The sequence below is a fragment of the Oncorhynchus tshawytscha genome, linkage group LG07 (genome assembly GCF_018296145.1).
Source record: "Oncorhynchus tshawytscha isolate Ot180627B linkage group LG07, Otsh_v2.0, whole genome shotgun sequence".
NCBI lineage: Eukaryota > Metazoa > Chordata > Actinopteri > Salmoniformes > Salmonidae > Oncorhynchus > Oncorhynchus tshawytscha.
Window position 1 is genome coordinate 18,647,909 of NC_056435.1, and position 4,677 is coordinate 18,652,585.

Sequence of the window (4,677 nt, forward strand, 5' to 3'; positions counted from 1 at the left end):
TTTCTAGTGGTGATGAAGGAGAGTCGGACCAAACTGCAGCGTGTCGATTGCGATCCATATTTATTAAACAAAACGTAAACACGACTAAACACTAAACACTACAAAACAATAAACGTAATGAAAACCGAAAACAGCCTATCTAGTGCAAACTAACAGAGAGTACAAGTAAGACACTAAGGACAATCACCCACGACAAACTCAAAGAATATGGCTGCTTCAAATATGGTTCCCAATCAGAGACAACGACAAGCACCTGCCTCTGATTGAGAACCACTCCAGACAGCCATAGACCTTGCTAGACAACCCACTAAGCTACAATCCCAATACCACCACCAAAACCCCAAGACAAACACACCACAATTACAAAAACCCCATGCCACACCCTGGCCTGACTACGGCTAGTATAGCTTCCGTCCTTCTCCTCACCCCATACCTGGGCTCGAACCAGGGACCCTCTGCACACATCAACAATAGTCACCCTCGAAGGATCGTTACCCATCACTCCACAAAACCCGCGGCTCTTGCAGAGCAAGGGGAACAACTACTTCCAAGGTCTCAGAGCGAGTGACGTCAACGATTGAAATGCTATTAGTGCGCACCCCGCTAACTATCTAGCCATTTCACATCAGTTACACAAGTAAAAAGAAAACCAGCATAAGCTAGCATAATGACTGTTGTGACCTTTTATTATTGTCCTTTGTGAGCTAGCCAGCTAGTTAACTTTAGCTCATAATTCGTGTATCATACTTTTCAATGTGGTGACATGCTAGCTAACGTTAGCCCACCAAGGCAGGGCTATCTAGCTAGTTAACGTTAACTCGCCGTTCATGTCATCAAGATTTTTCCAAGTGGTGACGTGCTAGCTAACGTTAGCACGGCACCAGGGCAAGGATAGTTAACTAGCATGTCACCACGCAGTAATGTCTGACTACATGAACGGTGAGCTAACGTTAACTAGCTAGCTAGTAAACTCACTCACTTTTGTACATCGCCTTGGTCCGTACAATTGACCTTATTTTAGCTCCCCAAAAATGTAATACTTCCAGATCAACATCATTGTAAAGCACAATTTCACCCCTTTCCAACAAAATTAATGACATTGACCTCCACGCTGCCCGTTTCTGCATAATTCAAGGCAACGAGCTTCTTGAAAAGGAGTATGGGAAAACTGCTTTTTTCACTCGATCTGTCCAACTTATCACCTTATCGCCTCTAAAATTTAAATAAAACACTATAAAGAGTTTATATAATGTGTCATTATATACCTATTTGAAGGTTTGTGTCGAATTTGAATCGGGTTTTTAGGGCGGTGCTAAATCGATCTTAGAAGTAAACAGCGGCTTTGAGAATGATGATCGCATGCAATGAAGACGCAAAACAATGACTAGGTATCCACCAGTCACTGTCCATTTGTTCTTTTTAAAGGATGAGAGAAGTGCTACACCTGGTGGAGAGAGATTGTAAAACAGAAATAGTTGCTTTATGCGTACTGTATGTTACGATATGACACGTTAAGATGTAACGGAGGGTCAGTTTTTTCTACTTTTCTCCAATACTATAGAGCCATTACCATGTCGATCAACGCTTGAATAGAAACGTAGTTCCCACCCCAGATTTTGACGTCAACACAGTCGCTACAGTCCCATTAGTTTTCTTTGTAGCCTCGTTTGAATGTCGCTGTTGCGCACATTTGTCATTTGTATGGAATGGGGTGAGTTTACGTTAGCTAGTTAGGCACATTAGTTGTCTACCTAGCTACATTATCTAACGTTCATTATCTAACGTTACACATCAGACTTTCCTGACAGGCGGTGACATGCTAGCAGGTGTGCCAAACTTGAGCAATTAGCGCTAGCTAACATTAAATACCCCTGCCCTGCGGGACTAGCTAGCATGTCAAAACAAAATTTAGGGTCTGGGGGAAAGTCTGACTACATGAACGATGAGCTAACGTAACTAGCTAGCTAATGTTAAATATCCATGCTCTGGTGGGCTAACTACATGTCACCATGTGGAAAAGTCTGACAATACAAATTGTGAGCTAACGTTAACTAGTTAGCTAATTAAATATTTATGAATATGTGGATATAGCTGTTCAGTATGTTTGTGTATGGTTCTCATGATTTAGGGTCGGGTGTTAAGGGACCACTTGTCACGTTGTCCAAGGTGTGTTTGTGTTATGATAAACAATGCATTTTCTGTAAAAATAAAGATGGTGAAACAGCATTAAAAAAGACCGACCACGGACCAAATGTCTTTGTTTTTCAGCACAACAGGAGAGCATCCCTCAAGCCATCTGGTGCATGGACATTGTGTGCCAATATGATGCGAGCGCAAGAGTCCAGTTGTAGACTACTGCAGATCGAGCATGTGGAAGGACAGATCAGTAACTCTTCAAATGAGAAACATTATTGTGTAAAACATTGAATTTGTAGATTGAGATTTGTCTCCCTTTTTTCCCGTTTTAGACATTTGATTTTCGTATTTTTTTTTAACCCTTATTTTACCTGGTAGGTTGACTGAGAACACATGAGGCATGACATACGGAACATCTTCAGGCTCCCCCCATGAGAAGCATTGCATGATGTTCAAAGCCACCCCCAGCAAGGATATCTGCTGGAAATGATGGCTCTCCCATCTTTAGATGTACTCTATACAACTCTGTGTCCTATCCATACAACTCTACTTACTTCTTATTTGGAGTTCAATTAAAACATTGAAGTTCCAGGTGTAGCGTGGTTCGTTCTGCGTTGTGTACTTTTAATTAGGACACTGCCACAACTGGAGGTGTTTGGATTATTTTTATTTGCCCTGCACACGAAGAAACAACACACAATATTTTAGCCCCTGGCGCAGTCACAGCTCTCAGGCACCTTGCTAGCCGGAGGTCAGGCAAAAGAGAGCGTCAAAAATAAATAACAGGTGCTGCGTGCACACATTCAGTGCACACCATACAATACAAGTAAAATGATATAGAACATAATTCGGACAAAATAAAAGACATACCTGCACACGAAGAGACAACACATCTTGTGGGCTCAATGTTGCAATCAACATGACTAATCAAATGACCTGTGACGTCAGTTAGACACGTAAGTCCCTTTCAGATGATTCCTCAACCACTGTTGGTCCTCCTTGGTGATTTCACGGCTCAGAGGGTTTTAACTTTGCTCTTGATCATTTTTATCATAAGTACAGTCGTATAGCTCATTGCAAGACTTCACCTCTTTTGGGCTAATAGTACCCTTGACTGTCCTGATCATCTAGTTAAGCATTCCAGATAAATCCTCCATCCCAGCAGGAATTTCCCATCCACATAATGATATATTCCAGCTCAGCATTCTAAGGTGTTATTCTGTGTTCTATGAAAATGGAGTGAGTCAACTCATTGTCCAGTGAGTGAGGCTTACCTACATAGTGCTTAGTTAGTAGCCTAGTTGTGGTTCACTTCCACTAGAAGGTCCTTGTTATTCCTAACAGGTGTTTCTTATGACTGTTGGGGATTGCCTCAACATTTTTCCCACACAAACCACAAAAACAGTTTTGCTCCACTGAGTGCATCTGTTGAATGGGATTTTTTCACCTGACTTCAAAAATACAAATGGGAAGGATCATACAAATCAAATCTACCACTATATAAAGCCCTTGACGAAAATGTAACTTCCTGAGTACACGAGAACTGCAGCCTCTGTGTTAAAAGGGCAAATAACTTGCTGTTCCGGGTACATTAGGGTGACTATCCAATGTCAGAAGGATTGAGATAATAACTGTTCCGGGTACATTAGGACAACGGTCTGATGTCAGAAGGATTCAGATAATAACTACAGACCTAAGCCAACCTCAGCGTGAGCTTTGGTTGCGAATGGTATGAACTTTGAACACTTATTCACTACAGAATTGATACCTCCTAGCCTCTGAGTTAGCAGCGGCCGCTGTAAACATGGGCTAGGAAAGGAGGGACAAAGGATCTCTTCTAACAAACAACACTGCCAAGTATCTAGATTACCACCAGAGACATTCTTCCGAGGACAGGAAGATCTCTGTTGGGCAACACGGCCTTCCATCTACAACAAACCTAATGAGGCACAGCTCAGAGTAAATATTTATTGCATTTTCCTTTTCCAAATGGGCGGTTATTTTGAATGCATCAGATTTCGTTATTTTCGATAGCATAGCTTCTCCCTTTGTTCTTCAGTCCTCCCGCGCTTTCATACCGCTTGCCATGCTTTCATACCGCTTGCACTCCCGTACCGCTTGCCATGCGGTAGCAGAGAGAACAGTCTATGACTAGGGTGGCTGGAGTGTTTAAGGGCCTTCCTCTGACACCGCCTGGTACAGAGGTCCTGGATAGTAGGAAGCTTTGCCCCAGTGATGTACTGGGCCTTACACACTACACTCTGAAGTGCCTTGCGGTCGGAGGCCGAGCAGTTGCCATACCAGGCAGTGATGCAACCATTCAGGATGCTCTCGATGGTGCAGCTGTAGAACCTTTTGAGGATCTGTCGTGCCCTCTTCACAACTGTCTTGGTGTGCTTGGACCATGTTAGTTTGTTTGTGATGTGGACACCAAGGAACTTCAAGCTGCTCCACTACAGCCCCGTCAATGAGAATGGGGGTGTGCTTGGTCCTCTTTCCTGTAGTCCACAATCATCTCCTTTGTCTTGATCACGTTGAGGG

At 43.0% G+C, this 4,677-nt stretch overlaps 1 long non-coding RNA gene across 2 annotated transcripts; it reads left to right on the forward strand.

Annotated features, from left to right (window-relative positions):
- The first annotated feature begins 1,579 nt into the window (after positions 1–1,579).
- Positions 1,580–2,731, forward strand: LOC121846838. Of its 2 annotated transcripts, XR_006083828.1 has the most exons (4): positions 1,610–1,711; positions 2,129–2,166; positions 2,269–2,415; positions 2,515–2,731. It is a non-coding gene; the product is annotated as an uncharacterized LOC121846838 (long non-coding RNA). The 2 variants fall into 2 exon arrangements; XR_006083829.1 differs by lacking the exon at positions 2,129–2,166 and having other exon boundaries at positions 1,580–1,711.
- The last annotated feature ends 1,946 nt before the right edge of the window (positions 2,732–4,677 follow it).